Below are 21,224 nucleotides of genomic sequence, written 5' to 3'. Positions count from 1 at the left end.
CTACCCAAGCACCAGGACAGAACACCTTCCACAGAAAAGCCCATCAAAGTGCCTACGGGGATGAACATGCACCCCAGCCTGGATTTTTGTTTGTGAAAATCATGTGCTAAAAACAGCAGAGAAAAAGGAATCTGTGAGCAAAATTTATTTGGACTCTCTAAAGGCTGTTGAGAAGGCTTCTCTCATAGGAGGCTATTAAGGCCAGGCAGGCAATTTGGAATGTCAGGGTGAAAGGTCAAGTTCTGTCCTGATTAAAGGCTTCTTAGGGAAGGAGGGAAGAAAGCACAGGAATAATAGCCCATTCTCCACATGGGAAGCTAATAATAATGGGGTTGCTCAGAGTAGTCCTGAGACAAGTGTTGTGCTATCTATTTTTAATGATTCGTCAAATGAAGCAGAATAAATAGGAAAATGCAGGTAGCTAATGACAGGAGAGTGCCTGGTAGACCGATGGAGCGTTAGGGGGCAGGTCAGTCCTTTCCCTGGGCCTCGCTTCCTTTACCTGTGAAGTCATGGGATTACACTAGACTGGTCTAAGGGCTCTTAGGCCTCGTGAAATCGGCTCCACCTCTCCAACTAGAACTCGAGGTCGAACCAGAAGGATCAAACAATTAACAAAACTGAGCAATCCATGATGAAGGGGAGCATCAGAAACAGAAAAAAAAAAAAAAAAAGACCTTTTCTCCCTGCTATTTTTGTGTGTCTAGATTCGTTCAGAAAAAGTGATCATTCCTTCAGGGAAAGCTATAAGCGTTCCTGTGGACAGCTTCAGGAGCACACCTATTCTTAGTCTGGCTCCATCAAAACTGCCAGTAAGCCCTGGGCAGCAATTTCGTAAAGCCCTGAAAAATACACAGAAATGTATCATTACGCTCCGGCTTGTATTAGCCTTATGTCCTATCTTTGTCTCTGATGTTATCAGACTGCTCTTTAAGGAATCAAACAACTAATACTGATTAAGCCAAGGGTGTGTCTTTGGGGCAGACTCTGAATCCTTTTTCCAGAGAATATGCAATCTGGTCAGTGAACTCACAAACACAAAAGAAGTAAGCATTTGCTGGTCCGGCCAGATTAATAACTGACCCAGCCAACAGAGGCTGAAGAACTTTTCAGACAAGGTAGCATGTAACCATCACCTTGAAGGGTAAATACTATTTCCAAGGATAAAGAGAAACAGAAATTACTCCAAAATTTTTTTTAAAAAGGAGGAACAGAAAAATAAAGAGAACAGAAACGAAGTCACTTATTTGAGGAAAGACCCAGTCTGCCCAGAGACAAGAGTTACTTCATTGAGAAAACAGAGAAGTGTCAGGAAAGATAATAAGTACGGATGAAGTAATTAATAAATGAGGGTTCATGAATATGCCAGATGGATATTCCTAGTTACCTGGTGCCACAATGCAAGACCAAGGAAACACTCCATGAAATTAAACAGAGGAAAAAAATAAATGGGTTGAGGAAGTGCTTTGAACATAACCCAATTAGCTTATGGAATTTGCTGCTATAGATACTCATTCCAATTAGCTTAGTGAGCTTTATTTTTAGTGGAATTATATGTTCATACAAGTAACAGTTCTATCTACTGTTATGGCCACTGTTATTGATAGTCATAACTCAAGGCAGACATTTGGGGTCAAGAAAAAGTGTTTTCCTCCCATTAAATTGTTGCAGAATGGGTTGAACGCACTATAAGGATATGTTACTTTTCTCTAACGTGCTTATTTCTATCCATAGGGATGTCTCTGATTTCATAGTAATTTCTTTCTTTTTTTTTATAGTGGCCAAAAAAGGTGGCTCATCAAAAAAAAAAAAAAAAAGACAACAGGTCTGTAAGGGTCATTCCAGATACGCTGTGTCTCCCATCACTCTAAGACAGGGCCTCTGGGAAATAGTGATAGAAAACAACTGGAATAACTAACATGGAACTGTGCAGGCACCAGGAGAAGGCACCAGGTAGAAGAACACTAGGGCGAATTTCTCTGCATGTATTTGGTGAACTTAATTTCCTCAGAAAAATGTATTTCCTGTGAACCATTGCCACGGCCTCTCTGAAACTTTCTTGAGGGCTTTTCTTCCCTGCGGGTTTCAGGAATGTTTTCTAAGATCATCTTCTATCTTCTGTTTCACATCCCATGAAGGAAGAAAGAAAAAAAAAGTTGCATCTTTTCTTATTGTAGAATAAATAATATAGTTTCCTCACAGAAAATAAATGCAATGCCACTAGTAATATGGTTCACAGACGCTATCCCACTAGACTGCCTTTTTCCTCAGTAGGGGCCAAGGAAAGTAAACAATCTTAGCATTTAGTATTAGTCGGGATACAAACGCCCTCTCCCTTTCCTTTCTCCATACGGCAATGCATTTGAAATGAATACCGTTTTCACTCTTTTTGACATTTCTCAAATATAAATAATTTAAGAGTTAGGAGCTTGAGAATAAAAATATTTTTCCAGGGAATGAACGTCCTTTGGAAACAATGGGCATCCTTATACAAAAATGGAGGAGAGATGAGTTTTGAGGCCCAAGCCAGCAAACAGGTATCTCCCCTGCAAAAAAAAAACTCAGAGAGGCTCCTGGGAACATGTGCAGCCTCTACATGAAAAAGCCCCTCAGCATGCTCTAGGGACCTCCCACATTTACAGATTTTAGCCAAGAGAAACACATATAGACAATGATAAAAGCTAGGTCACAGACTTCTGAATACCTATTTGTTAATTTGACCTCCAAAACAATTGCACTTACGCAAGCAAGATCAGTTTTCAGAAGATGAGTCCCACAGAGCCAGCCCTCCCAGTCCCCTGAAACTACAGCCTTATTTCAGCAGTTCTGGGAAATCAGCCTTACACGACCATGAATACAGGCAGGCTCCCTGCGTTCTCTGACCTAATCCCAGCTGTACTAACGAAGAGCTGCCAGACGGAGAGGCTGACTCCTCCTTGTACAAGTCTGAATTATCTAAGCAAGCTCCAAAGAAGAGGAAATTCATTTCTCTGCTAAGTCATCATGTCAAGCTTCCAAAATAGAGGTGCTCTTCGAATTGAATTTGCTGGTGTTGATTCTCTCATCCTAAACGATGCAGTGTAAGAAGGATCAAGTGATGCAAACGATGCAAGAAGACACAGAGGTCACCCCACACCTGGCTTTAAAAAACCTAGGTAGGTTCCAGGTCTCCAAATACTTGGAAAAAACAAAACCCGTGACGCATCAGTCCAGCCCGAAGGCCTTCCTTCGATCTCCTCGTGCCCCATTAGAATGCGTAATCCTACAGTGAGGAAGCTGGCAGTCCCTCAACAGTTTGACTCATTTCCCTGCTAAATATAACTGAAGACAGGTTTTCCACTTGGAGCTTCTGTATTATTTTCTCCCAAGTGGGAATCAGAAAGTAATCTCAATGCGTAAAGAAATCAAGACAAAAAGGACAATACAAGTTTTCTCTGACTTTAATTTCTTCACAGCAGTGCCCTGCCAGAACCACTTTTCCAGAACCCAGAGAGGCACCAATAGAGATGTTTATGGATAGATGGGAAAATATTTGTCAGAAGCTTGTACAGCACAAACATCACCATCCGCCTGCCACATGCAACTTGACTGAGATGATTTAGTCATAATGTGCAATGATGGACATTGGTTTGTATTGTTTAGTTCTGCAAAGGTCACTGCCAAAGAGACCAGTATTTCAACTGACTGCTATTTCTCTCCAATTCAAATGAAAAGAGACTTTAAGAACAGACAACGCCCAGCAGGATGCCTATTAGAATTCTTTGTAGGGACTGTACTTGCAAGGAGCAACTCTGGACTTGTTCATAAAAGAGAAATAATCGGCCTCTGACCAAGGCGCTCAAATCAGAAGTCTCGCCGGCTACGTAGGATTGTTTTTCCTTCTAAAATAGATCATGGATTAATGGAGAACACTGACCTAATAGACACATCAACCATTTTTAGAATGTAGATGCCCCAAGAAACCTTGCAAGGAATGATTCCCACTGCAATGTGATAGAATTCGTTACCCACCACATTAAAATCAGCTCAAATCCATTTGCTCTTAAGCAAGTTCCCGATTACAGGCTCTGCTTACTTTGTCCACATACCAAATCTGAACACAAGTCTTTAAAATTGGTGACCTTTGAGCTGGCTTCACTGCTGGCCAGGGTACAAAACTATCTGCTCCCCTCAGATAAAATGCATTAAAAAGATTTTTTGGTGAGAAATGCATTTTGAAAATGAAGCTTGAGTTGTGGCTTCACTACAGTGGAGAAGCAGAAACCCATCAAACTGCAGCTCTCCTCCTGACAACCCTGATGGCTCATCGAGTAACACCTCCAGACACGTTATTCCCAGCTGACTTGTTCCTCTGCGTCATTTCCAACTTCACATTTTGGGGAGGGAGAAAAGTATCTATCAGATGCACGCGTAACTGTGTGTATGTGTGTGCAGGGATAACATCAAACCAGTATGAACCTGCTTCAGACAGTCTTGTGCTGCACCTGCCTTGGACTGGCTTTGCAAGAACTAATTGTTAAACCTGCAGGCATTGTGCAAGCCAATGGACATATCTTGGTATCTTGAAACTGACTATGGTGGGAGTGTTTACACCCCAGAAACTGGCATGCATTATGAGTCAGGGCTTAGGAGGTGGGTTCATTTTTTGGGGGCGTAGTCAGTTGTTAAATATGCACCAGCCCACCATGGCTACAGTTATCCTGGTTGTTTACCCGGGCATCCATCCTGAGTGGCTGGGAGTCCACTTGGACTGCTCATAAGCAGTATTTTGAATCCCACCCTCATACATGTGTAACCAAATAACAGTGTTGCAATGTCTACTTTTTCTTTGGATATAATAATTTTAAAACAGCGCATCCTATCAAATTACCCATTACCAGCCACAGGTATATATTTCTGAGTTTCAGGCTGGACCTCAGGTACTCCGCTGAATAAATTTACGGCTCAACTGCGGGTGGATCCCAAACAGATCATTTAGGAAGGAAGAAACCATGCTGGGCCTTAGGGAAAAACAAATGAGTCAGTTCTCACTGCTGCCTTTGGCCCGCCCCAACCCTGGAGTCAGACAGCATGGGGGAGATTTTTCTGGTCAAAGGACCGGAGGATGGAGCCACTCATCCGCTCAAGCACATCTGAAGATAAGTGATGGGCGGCCGCTGACCACGCGGAAGGCCACCCCCCCACCCACAATGGAAATTAGCAGGTCCCCAAATCAGAGCATTAAAACAAAGATCTGCCAACATGTGATTTTAGTAAACAGAGTAATTTGGGCTTTTGGAAAGCATGAAACTTCTGTCAGGATTATAATATCTTCTACCACAGACCTTAATTTCTTCTGTCAGGAAGAATATGATTAGGCTCAGTCCCATTTGATTGTAGGGAATGTCAGTTCCCATTAACAAGAGAAAAGAGGCCCTAAGAAACACATTCTACATTTCTTAACCCCTTTGGGCAAGGGGGATTTTTTTCAGCCCAAACTTCCCATTGGAAATATTTAAAAGCATTTAAACCCAGGCAACCTATCTTAGCCGATAGTTACAGGAATTTAGCTACTAAAATCAGCTCCCTTCCCAAGGGGGGCTATTTTTGTTTCCATGTTGGCACCAAAAAAAGTGAAGGCTGTGTATGTATATATATATATATTTGGTCATGTTTGGTTTTGTAATTTGAGGAGTTTTTTCCACACCACCCACCCCAGTCTATGAGAAATTCTGCTCCTTGCATGAGTGGAGCTGGTTTTAAATGATCTGATCCTTCGAGGGCAGTGTCCTTCTAGGCGGCATTCAGTACTTGACCATTCAGCCAGTGAACTGGTTACTGCAGATGGTTTTCCGAAGGCACCAGAAAATTACAGCCCCAGACCCAAACCTGTATCAGTAAACACCACTGCCTTTGACTGGCCGCTTCAATTCCATCGAGCCCTCAGCAGTTCAAAGAGGGCACCTGGGCCAGCCGTAGAGCTTAGCAGACACAGCTGACCCCTGGATGCCCAGCAAACAGTTTAGGTTGGGGAGCAATCTAAAGATTTCCTAAGATAAGGATGCTATTACAGGCTGACAAATGTGGAACGGAGCAGAGTGGGCCGCTTTTGTCCAGACTGACCCAGGGTGAGAATGCTGAGATTATTGCTGATTGGGGATAAATGGCAACCGGTGATTTATTTGTTCAAGTGAAACCAGCCAAGTTCATCCCTCAACACCATCTCCCATCTTTTTAAGATGTTTTTTTCTTCTTCCTCTTCCGACAAAAAGACTTAGCAGTTTGGGGAACTCTTCAAATACCACCATTCCTGTGAACCCTATTACCCTCTGGATACAATCTGCGATTCTTAACTATCCTTCCAGGCCCTGTGTGATGGGGTCCCACCTGCCTCACCAGCTCCCACTCCTGCCGCTGGCCCCGCAACCTGCAGCACTCAACCACCAGGGTCACTGCTCAGGTTTCCGAGTGCCAGGTGCTTCTCTGCACCTCCAGCCTCTGCCAGTGCCGGGCCTTCCTCCTGGGGCTCTTTACCTGGCATTTGTGCCTTATCGCACTTGTTTCAGGTTGAATGTTATCTGCAGAGACTGGGCTGGGTCCCCTGTTATGATCTCGTGGAGGCCCTATGTATTCATTCTTCACAGTCCTTAGCGCAGTTGCAAACATTTATTGGTGACTATCAGTTTATAACTTGGCTTCCCCACTGGCAGGGACTGGTTCTGTCTGGTATCTGTAGCACTCAGTGCAATGCCGAGCATGTAAACACTCAAGGTGTGAAGGCTCACTGAGGCCAGATCGGTGCATGAATGAAATAGGGGCACAGGAGCTACTGACTGCCTGTGAGAAAACCCAACAAAGCAAACCAACAGAACGAAAATCTTCATTTTACGTGCACACAAACCAGGGAGTGAGTTTTCTCTCCAACGCCTCCTCTGACCATTCTAACACCGGGACTGCAGAGAACCCTGCCCCATGAGGCTGTCCTCTCAAATCTCCTACCTGGATTTTAAGACTTTAACCTTATCATCCTCTTCATCATCATCACCATCATCATCATTAAAATAATTGAATGTGTTCTATGTTCTACATGCATTGCTAAATGTTTTCTACTAACTTATTCAATCCTCATCACAATCCATAAAATAGTGATAGCAGATTAAAGATGGTGACAAATGCACACTTTTTTTTTTTTACATTCTTGCCACTTGATGGCAGGGTTTTTGTCCCCTCCCCTTAAGTGTGACTTGGCATGTGACTGTTTTGACCAATAGAGTACACCGGAAATGACGGCACACATGTTTGTATTTTCTGTCACACGATACTCGCTCTGGGGGAAGCCAGCTGACATGTGAGAAGTCTGGGTCCCCTGAGAACTGCCGTGCATGGAGGAGACCCGAGCTGGTCACAGAATGAGGACCTGCAGAGAGGGCGCCCAGGCAGCCAGCATCTGCTGCATCCATCCAGCCCAGCTCGCAGATGTTAAGTGAAGAAACCATCTTGCACTTTCAGCCACATCCAGTCTTCAGGTGACTCCCACCCCACTCCCATCCCACAGCCAACATCTGGCTGTGACCACATGAGAATCTCCATGCGAGACCACTCACCTGATCCCAATTAACCCCAAAACTGTGAGAGAGGATAATAAGCTGATGTTCCGAGGCACTAAGTGCTGGGGAGGATCGCCATGCAGCAGTAACTAGAACACATAGGCACTTGCCCCACACTGGCTTGACAAACGAGGAAGCTGAGACACAGAGAGCCTGCAGCTGCACGGATGGAAAGGGGTGAAGCTGGGAGTCCAACCCGGGCAGCCTGGCTTCAGACCTCGGCTCTCATCTTCCACGCTGCCCCCCTACTCCATGGATGGCCACCTTCTCCACGGGACTCCTAGACGGTCTCTCCAGTGGTGGCTGCCTCTAGAAGGGTCCCCTTCCTTTTTCTTCTGCCCAGGTATCTAATTCCCTACCTCTGTCACTGTCCCCTCTCTGAATCCTCCACTGGTGTCCCCTTCCTCCGAAGTCCTTAGTGAATTTAAACATAGGCATGTAATTTCATCTTTAGTTGTTCTGGTATGACTCTTCATGCTACCGTCTGTCTTCTTGAAGGTCGACACCAAGTCTTTTGTTCCTGCCTGCCTCTTAACAGAACCTCACCCATCCCCACCTTGCCCAGCACCAAGCCGTGCACTCAACAGACACATTCTTCAGCCAAGCCTGCTCCCTTCTCGGGGCCTCTACAAGAGTCACAGATCCTTTTCCCTGGAATAGTCTTTCTTAGCTCTCAGTGGGAGCTGCCCCCCTTAGCATCCCAATCTCAGCACACAGCCCCTCTCCTCCAGAAGACTTCTCCTGACAACCGTGTCTCAGTGCGCCTCCCTGGCCCACTCTGAGACAGTCAGACACTGTCTCCTTACCCTGCATTACATGATTTAGTTATTTTTTAATGTCCTTATCTAGAAAACAAGTCCCACAAGGAAAATGAGCTTACCCATCTTGCTCATTAGAATCCCAGTCTCTAGGACAGTTTCTGGCCTATAGTAGCTTCTCAAAAAACATTTGTTGAATAAATAAATGAATACTTGTTTACTGAATCTTCATTTCATAAGAAGTTCTACAGAGCAGGCTTCCTAACATAGAGAGGATGGAGCAAAAGTGCGTTCACAGGTGTGAGTATACAAAACATAAGGATTTATTCTTGTATTATTACTTATTATTATATTATTTTCCAGACGAACTGCTGTAAGCCTACTTCTGCCCCACTGTGTATAAAGTGTTTTTCCTTAACATCTGAGCTGCATCTGTGTTATGATGGACAGTCTTCCATTTCTCATAAAAGAAGACCTATCTGTGGCCCCAAGGTAAACTCCATTGTCAAGGTGGGGCAGTAGCCACATGCTGGTTTGTTTTCCAAACCATCACTATTTTTTTAACTGTTGCAACTAAATTGTTTTTGTTTGGTTTGGTTTTTTTTAATTTAACTTTTTATTGTATTTTAGGTTCTCTGGCGGTTGGTAGCTTTAAAGCTGGTCCTAAAAGGTGCCCTTGGGATGATCCCAAGGAGAGAGGGAGGCTGAGCCAGCCTCCTTCACGGCACCTCAATAAAGGCCGTGTGGCCGGAGACCAGGAAATGACAATATGAAACCCCTCCGAGGTCGATTTTGCTCACTACTGTGCACACGGAACTTCAACCAGCATCTGGAACAGAGTAAACCCTATGCTGAATCACTGAATGAACGAAACACCTTTGCCTTGTGTCTTATCACTTACTGCTTCTCATCTCAGTATGGCCGAGAACTCAAGAGCACATTGTTTATGCCACATATATGAAACTTAACAAAAAATTGTAGCTAAAGACTTTTGAAATCACACTCATTGGCACAAAGCAAAATTAAAAGTGAACATCTCCGCTCCCAAAAATTCTTAATGTGCAAGCGATGATGTCTATGGAGGAAAGGCCATAGGCTGGGGACTAGTAGATGTGACACTCTCTTAACATTGACTGACTTTCTGAAGTGTACACTTGAGGAAGTTGCTTGGTTTCACTGAGCCTCAGTTTCCTCATCAGAGGAAATGCTCTTGCCTATCCACCAACATGAAATATTCATAATGACTGTAAAATAAAATAACGGATGAGCAAATACAGCACAGGCTTAAAAGTGTGATAGGGTTATGAGCTAATGACATCTTCCATATTCTTGTCTTTCTGACATTTCACAGACTTAAAGTACATTTGAAATATTAAAAATCAATTTCATATATTTTTTATTATCTCCAGTTTCATGATACATTCACAAATGAGTATTACATGTTTGTTCCAAACATTCAATCTGCAAAATTTTTCATAGTCACTTTACAGTTCTTCACCAGTGTTGTGATTCTGTTCTTCCCATTTCTCAGCAAAGGATCCTGTGGTACAGAGAGCTTCTCAATCTCACCAGCGGCAGAGGATAAATGAGAAAAGCAAAACAAAAGTCAAAACGCTTGAGCATCTGGTCTGCGGATAAAAACAGAACCAATAACCAGTGGGCCTACAAAATAGTCACCGGAAGAGAAGTTGGTGCAAAAGAAATTGACCTAGTGGTTCTCGGATGGGTGGGGGACAGGAGGGTGGCAGGGGGGCATCAGAACCACCTGCAGGGTTTGCTGAAACACAGATTGCTGCTCCTTGCCCCCTGAGTTTGTGACTCAACGGGCCTGGGATGGGCCCAGGATGCTGATGCTGCTGGTCTGAGGACCACACTCTGAGAACCAAGCGTTCTACCTTCTCATGCGTCCACCCCTTCAGTTCTCCCCAACAACCCTGGGGGGTGGCCAATTCTATTACACCCACTTCCTATATGAGGAACCTGAAGCCCAAAGAATACACTCAGCTCTTGTTTCCAGCCTAGCAATTAACCAGCTCAGCGCAAACTCCAGAATGTCAACTAACCCTTCTGAGGACCATTTATCTCAATCACCGAAAAAATATTGTCAGAGATCTTGTGAGGATTACAAAGACCTGGTGTCTAAACAGTCATCAGTTTGATTTAGCAAAGTCAAAAGCAGGGACAGCCCTGGCTGGTGTGGCTCAGTGGATTAAGTGCTGGCCTGTGAACCAAAGGGTCACTGGTTCAATTCCCAGTCAGATCACTAGCCTGGGTTGCAGGCCAGGTCCCCAGTAGGGGGCCCTTGAAGAGCAACCACACATTGATGTTTCTCCCCCTTTCTTTTTCTTTCCCTTCCCCTCTGTCTAAAATAAATAAGTACAATCTTTTTTAAAAAAATCGAAACAAAACAAAAGCAGGGACAGCCCCTGACCACTCCTCTCCCGAAGGACTCAGCACGCTGGAGAGTAACTGAGGCAGAATTCCAGGAATCTCACTCAGCACAAGCTCATAGTTGGGTCCTTTTTCTAGTTGCAACGCAAATGTTTAACCAGCAGTTTGGCAAAGTACTCACCATCAGATCATTATCGTCCATGAGTTTTGGGATTGTTTTTTTTTTTAATTCTTGAGTTTGTTTTTCCAAGAAATTCCCTCTGTGCAGTAATGGGTGTGAGGGATAGACTGCATGGGTGAGGGGTTAATTAGTAACAGATTGAACACTTCCCTTTCCAAGACACTGAGTCACTGAGTGGACAGGGGCGTGATCATGTGATTGTGTTGGAAGACAGTGTGAACATGCCCTCCTTTTGTGGAAGGTTTTCTGATGTGGCTTTCTGAGGATTCAAGGTATTTTGATTTCGATGCGTAGAAACCCAGGGCTTTTTGGTATGCTATGAACCACGCGGAGGCAAGACTAATTGTAAGCACTTGTACTTAAAAATTAGTTTCAAGTATAAGAACCTTCAGAGGTTTTCCATGTTGTATTCCACTAGAGTATCATTAGGGGAAGCAATTACTTATCAGGATATGCTCAAAACAACTTTATTGCATTCAGAGGAAATAATGGGAGTTGTCTGTTTAAATTACTAGGCAGGGACCCTGGAAATCACTTAGTATAATTCTTGGCATAAGGTAGGCAGTCAGATCGTGGAACAGGGAGTCCTTTCAATGACCACCTAGTATGTGTTAGCTGTCTGAACATATTGTCATTTAGTCTTCATAATAACCCCAAAATGAGGTATGAGTATCTTCATTTATAGATGAGGAAACTGAGACTCATAAAAGTTAAGTCATGTTTATTGGATCATTAGGTAAGTAGCTGAGTTAAGATGCCAACCCACAGGTGCTTGATGCCGAAAGAAAATTTCTCCCCACAACACTGAGCTGTTTCCTTCCTGGCTTCTCTCCTTCTTTGCTTTTTGACTCCCCTCTTCTATCAAGGTCCGTTCACAGATAACAGGAGTCTTTGTAAATGCCATCCAATGACAAATGTCAGCGGGGCATTCCCAGTTTATGGATCTGTTCATAGGAGGAAAAAGGGATCTCTCAGAGGTCTCACAATGAAATATGAAATGCATTCCTAACTCCCATCCCTCAGTCCTCAGCTATAAGCACTAGGGTGTGCTTACGAGGATCCTTTCCTTAGGAAAACAGAGTGTGTGTGTGGAGAAGGCAGTCACAGGGCAGTCCATCACCCAGGGCCGAGGTTCCCAGCGCAGCGCAAACCAGCTGCTCCTGGTGGCAGAGATACATGGCAGGACAAACCCGGCTGGCCTCCAATCTGAATTATAAACTCTTCCTGGAGACAGTCAGGTGGATACGCCCATTTGTTTATTGCCTGCTGATACCATTGCTAAGTGAAAACAAGTAAATAAATAAAAGCTAAGCACCCAATTGATTTATTACTTTATCAGACTATCATGGAGGCCTGGAGCAAGAAAAGGGACTGACTGAGGGCTTGTTTGCATTCCCTCCAAAATAACAGTTGCCTTTCACTTTACTATTTTCCCCTTTTCAGTGCCTCCATTCCCCTTTCCTCCCAAGTTCTCCGTTCCCCACATCCTTCCGCTCCACCTCTGTTTGTCCCCCTTTTCGAGGACCCTTTTGTCCTTTATCTCCTGAATGCCTTTTCCCTGGCATTTTGCGCCTGCTTCCAAGACCAGGCATCGAGTGGCGGTGTTTCCACCTCCCTGTCGGCAAGAGCTCTGTGTCACTGTGTCACTCAGACACAAAGATCTATCAACCTCTTCTGTTCCCAGGAGGAGATGGGGACAGAGCTGGTGCACCTCAGAGCTAGGCCAACTCCTCCTGAAATGCGCAATGACAGTGGTGCCCAGTATCTCTTTTTAAATGGATTGTATAAACTAGATTTTTTTCTGATTATAAAATTAATACATATCTATTAAATATCTATCGAAAATATAAAAATTATAAAGTTAGTACTTATTATTGCAGACTGAAGTGATTACTATTAAATGTGCATGTATTTTATTCCTCTATTTTAACACATCATAAATTTGCATATATCATTAATTTTACATATATACATACATTGTCCATGTTATTAAAATTCTCATCAACACAAATTTTTAATGACTGCGTCTTATTCCAATGTGTGACTTTACCAAAATACGCTGAATCATAGTCCTGTTGACAGATAGTTACATTTTTTTTTCAGTTTTTTGCCATTATAAACAATGCTACCATGAACAACTTTGTGCCAAAAGTTCTTTCTGTAATTTTCAGTATTTCCTGAGGAAATAATTCCAAAAGTAAAATCGCTGGATCATAGACTATGAGCACTTTTAAGGTTCTTTGTTTTGTTAAATTGCACTCCAAGAAGTTTGTGTTCTCTCAAAATCTCTTACCAAGCCAAGAATCTTTTTATAAATTTTATAAAGAAATTTCATGAAGCAAATAATCACCTCCCAATCTGCAATTTGTGAAAAGCTCAAAAAAATATTAAAATCCATCTTCTCTCTGTCTCTTACCACCCTCACTTCCTCACTGTGTACGAAGGATCGGCAAGTCAGATGACGCCATTCTCTTATTCGTTTATCCAACCAACAGTTGCCCAGTCATTGAGCAGTTATTGACTAGGCCCTATGCAGGGTGCTGACGAAAGAAATCAAATGAGTAGAAGATCATTGCCCACCTACGGGAATGAGGGTGTTGTGGGGAGGGCAGACACGCAAATAACCACCGCCAGGAGACAGGAGCTTCATGAAAGGAGCCCTGGTTGTTCCAGGTGCTGGGGGGGTGGGGAGCAGAGTCCAAAAGCCCTCCCAGTGAAGCCTGACCACTCCCCAAATGCATGATAATATCTACTCTTTCTGAGCTTTTGCCCTGTTCTTACAAGCACTGCCTCATTTATCCTCAGAACCCCTCCACTGAGCACTGAAAACTGGGGTGTAGAGAAGTAACTCGACCAAGACCACAGGGCTAATAACGAGTGAAGGCGAATGTAACTCCAGATCTAGCTTCAAAGCTCTACCACCAAGCTCATCCCAGGCCCTCTGCTCAGACTCCATCGGCTTAGGCTCCCCAAGCCCCAGGCTCCAACTCCCAGCGCTGTCTGTGAGCAGGAAGAGGTGCCTTCCCCTCGAACCTGCCTCCCCCCTGCTACCTCCCTTGCTTTGTCCTGCAAAGGGTAGCTTCCCTCCTTAGCACTCTTATCACTCACTGTGGACCTCCCTTTTCTCTTGAGCCTGGTACGTCTGACGTGCCTCTCTTTGCCTACCCTTGCCATCTGGGTATAAATTTATTCTAACCGCCAGAAAATTGATAGAATTATAAAAGGAACAATAATGACTCTCCGGGCCACAGCTTCTGCCTCTAAAGCAAGGAGATCAAAACGATGATGTGTGAGAGCCTCTTTGCAAGTCTCACGGCATAAAATCCTGAGGGCCACTGAACCACACATCAGCACTAGGAGCTGCTATTAGAATGCAAAAAGCGAGGGTTTGGTTCAAATTGAAAAAGCAGACACTTGTGGCCTCTTCCAATGAAGAAGAAAGGAAAAGAAGTATTTTAATGATGTTTTTTAATCATTTCCTTGGAGCACACAATGAGAATATATTTGCTGGAGAGCGGAGAAGAACACAACATCAGTTTAGCGCACAAAAGCACTCTGAAACCTAAGGATGTGGTCTCACGTTTTTCATTAATTCCAGGCCGGTGACTTCCAACACAACATTTTGGGGCTTCATCCAACCCAAGTTTCCTAAAGCACACAGGCAAATCAAAATTTCTCTGGGATTGCCAAGTCCTTCAAATACAGCATACCAACTCTGGTTTCAATCATTTTTTGCTGCCCAATTTCACTCTGAACTGTACAGTCTCTATTAGAAACTTCCAGTCATCAACCCTGTTGGTTTTCTCATCCAAAATGCCACTTGGTAGGGAATATAGTCAATAATACTGTGATAACTATGAACGGTGCCAGGGGGTACTGGAGACATCAGGGGAAACACTCAGTAAGGTATGTGATTGTCTAATCACTATGCAGCCCACCTGACACTAATACAAAATGATATCGAATGTGAACTGTAGTTGAAAAGTAGTATTGAAAGTTGTTTTAAAACATTTTTAAAATAAAGCATATTCGTGAAAAAAAATGCCACTTGAATCTTATCCTCCCTTCCATAGGAAACTTCAATGCCTCTCATTGCTTACAGAATTCAGCACAGTACTTTTTACATTTTTTATTGAAGTAAAACATATATATAGCATGGAATTGCCCATTGTGAGTGTTTTTAAGTGTGCAGTGCAGTGGCATTAAGTGCATTCACACTGTGGGGAGCCATCACCACCCTCCTGTACCCACTAAAAAATAACTCCACATCCCCCTCCTCCCAGCGTCCACTCTACCTTCTGTCTCTGTGGAGCTGACCCTGCTAGTCCCCCTGTAAGTGGAACCATCTAATAGTTGCCCCATGTGCCGGGCTTATTTCACTTGGCTTAATATCCTGAAGGTTCGTCTGTGTTGGGCATGTGTCAGAATTTCATTCCCTCCTAAGGCTGAATAATATTCCACTGTATTCAGTCCAGTACTTTGCAGTCCAGTTTCAGCCTCCCCGTACCGGCCCGATCTTTCCTCCCCTTCCCCCCCCAAACTGCTTTCCCATTACATATGTGGCTCTGTAGGCCATGGGTTGAGAGGGTTAGTTGGGAAATCTCGCCTCTTCCCCAGGAATTTCAAGACTTTTCACCTTTGTTCGCAGGGGCTTCCCACCTCAACGCAGCCTCGACCCCACGGACCAAGAGAGGTCTCTTAAGCACCCACTGTCATCACAACACCCTTCAGTGACAGCCAGACCAGCTGTAAAGTGTGTGCTTTCATACCAGCAAAGGGGAGCGCAAAGGCTGCCTTCACTACGGCACGATGGATCGGAACACATGCTTCAATCCTTTGACAGTCCCTGTCTTCATTCAAATAAAAAATGGAAATGTTCTTTATGTATGCCCACAAAAAAATAATAATACAGTTACTGCGTATTGAGTACATGTATACAACAAAATGCATTGCATGTATTATCTCAGCTTTAAAATGTAGCCTTTCATAGCCTTTGGAAGCAATAGCGCACTAACTATTACTCATGGAAGCATTTTGAACTAAAGAGAGATATTACTTTTGTTCAAAGAACAGTACAAATATTCTCCTCTCGATGTTCCTTCTCAGTTATAAATTTAAAAAAAAATACTAAATGACATAAAGAAACTGACCCAAAAAAGGCACAACTGTCCCTCTGTTATTAAACCGCTTCCTGAAAACTCTGACTGGCTATCTCTCTTTATGACTTGATTTTATATATCTTTTTATGGTTAAATTAGTAATAACAGCATTAAGGTCTTAAGAACTGTATAGTCCTACATTTGATTATCTTCTCCCATAATTACACTGATTAAACACGGCATAAGAGACCATAAAGATAGATAAAACATTATGGCTACAAATTTTTTTTTACTGTCCATAAAATGACTATTAAGCCCTAGGTAACTAAATTAATATCACCCATACAATGTTATGGGGTTTCCATCCATATCCAAGAGTATCATTTGCCACGATGGCAAATTTTGTTTTCATAGCAGTATTAAAACTTGAACTAACGCTTTAAAAAAGGGCAGGAAGACAATGGTCGGCTTCATCAACTTTGCCAAAAGAAGAGGCTCCAGTCAGACCAAGGCTTCAAGCCAACATCAGGGGCAGACGTGTAAACCCAGCAACCACCCCAGTTCCGCTCCCACGGGCTCCCCACTCCAGCAGGCAAACGGTCGGGGCGGTGCGTTTGGTGCGTTATCCATTTCTTCACTTTCTTGTCACCCTTCTCTCCAGAGATGTGGGGTCCCACTGACAGCATGGGGAGCCAAGGGGGCAGACGTACATCTTCCACAAGAAGAAGGGGCCTCTGAGACACCCAAGGACTTTTATACCGAGTGACCCGTGCTGTTATAAAGATTAAAGAACACAACAAAAACCCAAGAAAAATTCACTCTAAAAGCTAATCCTGGGGGGAGGAAAAGAAAACTGTTGGAAAGCTTTTCAAATATAAAGAATAGCTTCCCTGGATCATAAATTAGCAATTTAAAAAAAGTGTACATATATACACATACGAACAAACAATCAGCTCACAGAACCAAAAGAAACCTACCTATCTAAACGCATTACCACCACTAAAATCCTGCACAAGTTTGCCATCAGCGCCTGTACAATGAAAACCTATTTTGATAGTATCATCTCTCACTAAATCAACAAGTATACTTGAAAAGCCTATTGTGAACCAGCTAAGTCCTGGATGTGATAGATCAAACAATAAACAAAATCAATACAGTCTGTGACCTCAGAAAGCTGACAGTCTAGTCAGAATAAGGCGGTAAAAACCCAACGATACGAATAAACTGTGATAGCGTTTTTACTACACCTTAGGATGCATGGAGAAAAGCTAACAGCAGAATAGCATTTAGACTGGATTCCGGACAGGAAATCAGCAAGGCTTGTCTGAGGAAGCAAAATTTAAGATATGAGGGATGTATGAAAGGAAGTGTGAGGAAGGCATCAGAGAAGGGCCATTCTAGGTACAGAGGACCCAACAGCATGTTTGAAGCCCCGCAGTACGTGCGTTCCAGGAAAGCTGGCTTCCCGATCTGCTTCATTTTCCACTTGCTCATAGAAGATGCTCACCACATAGCATAGATGCTCACTCAACAACCATAGCTACTGAATGGTTGTTGAGTGAGTAGATGGGGCCAGTGTAGCTGCAGTTTAGTGAGCAAGGGGAAGGGCAGCCTCAAATGAGCCTGTTCACACGGGCAGAAGCCACGTCAAGGAGACAGCTCCGTCCCAGCACCCACTAACCTGTAATTCAGCTGTGTTCTCTTTTACTGACGAAACCCACAGATTTGCCCAAGATCATATTGCTGATGACTCTGTTTTTATCCCTAAAATAACCTGTTTTCTCACTTATTATACTATGCTGCCCCCTTAACTAAAACATAAAGATAAGAACATTGAATTCTCTTTTGGAGAGAAATTTGTCAAGTAGCTACTATATGATATACAAGAAAGTCTTTACTATATTACCAAAACTTAAATTCGTGATGCCAAAAAATTCATTATAGTATGGTGAAATTAAAGGGGATTGTTTTTTAAAGTAAACAGGCGACGTGATCAAAACCAAAACTATTTCCTTCTCGTGAAACTACACTTTGAGGCCATTCAGCCATTCCACAGTCTGACTTTCCCTGTATGTCCCATCATGAGCTCCCAGCCCAGTTTGATCCTGGGGGTACCTGGCTTTTCTAGCTGGTAAGATAAACCCCCGACTACCTAAAGATAATTTGTGATAGATCTCCTACATGGTCTCCTAAAAACAACGCTTCCCCCAATATTGATGACAGAAAACGGGGCTAGAGAGAGTAGGAATCTGAGCCACTGTGGCAGTCTCATTGCCTGACGTTCTCAATGAGCTTCAGACAGAATCTGAAGGTCAGCTGGCTTGTGGGATTTATCTGGAGGGAGGGGATTGGAGAACCAGAATAGAAAGCTCCAAAATAGCAAAAACCACCACTAAAACACTCTGCTTCTATCATCTCCTGATTCAAACCAAACCTTTATCCGTGGATGAATGACCCTGTACCCATAGCTCCCAAGCTAGTCTCAGTGATATGGCAGTGAACACAGAAAAAGTGATTCCAACCTAAAGCGTAACGGGCTTTCTGAATTCTTGGTAATCCTGGATTCTGGATTCTTCTGTGCAAATGCAAACGATTATGGCGGATGGAGGGTAGAGATCTGGTGTGTGTGCCACTATCAGGATAATTCTTTAGTCGGTAGTTTCCAAACGATTTAAACGGACCTGAATCTACCCTGTACCCGTAAAAAAATAAAGAAAAAATGTTTAAAATGATATGCCAATTTCAGGTTAAACCAAGGATGAGGAAACCTACACCTGTGGTACAAGGGAAGAAAGGAAGAATGGGGCATAAACAGCTCCCTTCTCCAAATCACCAGTCCCCTCAGGAGAGGGTGCAAAATAACAGCTCACATCTGGTATGTGCCCGAGAGCAGGTTGTCCTGCTTTCATCATGACATCTCACCTGCATACCAGCCCTGCAAGGCGGGCCACATTATTATCCCACCTTGTAGACGAGGAAACGGAAAGGGCAAGTTTCAAGAGGCAACTTGCCAAAAGCCGTGCAGCTCCTAGAGACGACGTGAACCCAGGAACTCCGGCTTCAGGGTCTCCTCTCTAACGACAGCACAGCTTCTCGTTCGTTCTGAGCAGAACACGGACAGAGGACAAGGACAAGGCCTGCTGCAACAGGCAAGGTCAGGCAGGGTTGGCCGCTCGGAGACCCAGGGAGTCAGACACTCCAATTTGAAGGAAAAAGAGATTAGGAAACAACCCAAAATTTCTGAGCGGAGTTGCGACGTGCTGAAAGCGGTGTTTAAGGCAGATTGCTCTGACTACAGATGTTCTCCTTGATGTGGAGCGTTTACAAAGAACCATTACAACACACGTTGTGGAATACAATATAAAAAAATTAGTTTGCAAAAGTACACCCAGATATAACCCAGAACCTTTTGCAGAAAGACACTATCTCATGTAAGCAGTGTTTATTCTGAAGTATTTAAAGTTATTTTGAGTTGAGCTGAGGGAAGAAAAGATTTCATGGCTCAGAACATGCAGCCTCCTGATTCGGGGCACTCTGTACTCAGAGCCTGCTTTCTAACCTAGAAATCAGAGTTGGTGTCTCTCTCTCTTTCTCTTTTTAAAGATGGTCATCTATAAAAAGGCCTCCTGTAGTCAAGAAGGAAGAGAGGTTTTCCCTTGTTTTGTTTCAGTTAAGAATTTTATTCCATCTTGCAGCCATCTCTGTGAAAACTTGCAGACAGGACGCTATGTTGTCGGGTTCTGGGGTCACAGCGGAAGCCTGGCGGGAGAGTTGTAAACTTCACGGGCGTAAATCAAGGAGGCCCCACAGGGATGAATTTGGGGGGTGTTCTGTTGCTATTCCAACTCCCAAATGAGGCACACTGGGACTTTAACACAGAGCCGCCAGGGAGTGCAGGCCAGAGGCCAAGGAAGTCCAGGATATGAGGAACACAGTCGGGGTGGAAGCTGGCCCGGGGGCAGAGACCAGTGAGGGGTGGAGAGCGCTGAGTCTGAAACACAGTTGTCAGCTGGGCAAACAGCACAAAGACATCCATCCAACAGAAAGCATGGAGGGATCAGGCACCGCCTTTAGTCAGAAGCTAGGTGAGGGGGCAGCTAGCACAGGAATGGCCTACACGAGAGGGCAGAACTCTAGCAGCTGGCAGAAAAGAAGGTTCCAGAAGCATGATCCAGCTGTAGGAAGGGAAATTCAGAAGACCTAATAGTCTAGCTAGCCTTCAACACCCTATGGGTAATGAGGCCCAGCTCACCCTCACTGCAGGGTGGTTGGGGGTGGGGAGAGTTCCATCTGGACACTGAGCTCTTGAATAGCGAGTGCCCTGTGGTCCAGCCACCAAGTCCTGGCCACAGTCTGAGGACTCGGTTCTCCAGCCACGGACGGTGCTGGGGCTGTTTCAGGCATCCTCGCAGCCAACCCAGACGCAACCACATGCCACCCACAACTGACTACCTGCTCCAAACCCGGGCATGTGCCGGGCGACCACTGAGTTTCCTGCTCACCTGCTCACTCTGGGCTCACCTGCGGAGCCCAGAACTATTTGTTTACCCCAACCTGTTCGTCTTTTGAAACAGCCTCCTCACTCCCTTTAGACCAGATGCTCCTTAGAAACAGGTAACGCTTCTCATGCTTCGCCCCTGCTCACCTGGAACTTAACGCTGAGAGTGAGTGCTTTAAAACCACCCATTGAACAAAACCCGTCTGGAGGCCTCCACCAGCACTGCAGCTGAATTTAAAGAAGTCTGTCTCGCAGCATGGGGAGGGGACAAGGGGTGCTGGGTTTCCTGAGCTGACAGTCCGTGTTCTCTGTGCACGACACAGAGGACTGTTCAGTGGCTGGCACAGTAGCCTGGGATTTCGGAGACATGTTGAACATGTCTAATCCAAATGGCATCGCAGGCAATCGAACCTAAATCTGGCTTAATGCAGTAGGATCTGCAAAGCCAGTCCCAAGCGACCCTTTAAAATAATCAATCATTTTCTCAAATACTCTTTCGTCTGAAATACCAACCTGATTCTTTTGCTAACAAACCAGATGCTTATTCTGCAAGCCACAAATCCATGCTGATTAGTAATCAGGGAAGCAGAGCAGGGGAGGAAAACGGAGTGTGCACGGAGAGGTCAGCCAATCCAGCCGGGCCCGCTCCCTCCCTCCCCGCCCCCGCTGTGGGTCCGGCAGAGAAAAGTAGGGACAGCGTCCTCCATCTTC

The sequence above is a fragment of the Artibeus jamaicensis genome, unplaced genomic scaffold (genome assembly GCF_021234435.1).
Source record: "Artibeus jamaicensis isolate MK-2021 breed Jamaican fruit bat unplaced genomic scaffold, CSHL_Jam_final contig_76, whole genome shotgun sequence".
Lineage (NCBI taxonomy): Eukaryota > Metazoa > Chordata > Mammalia > Chiroptera > Phyllostomidae > Artibeus > Artibeus jamaicensis.
Note: the sequence above shows the minus strand (reverse complement) of the source record.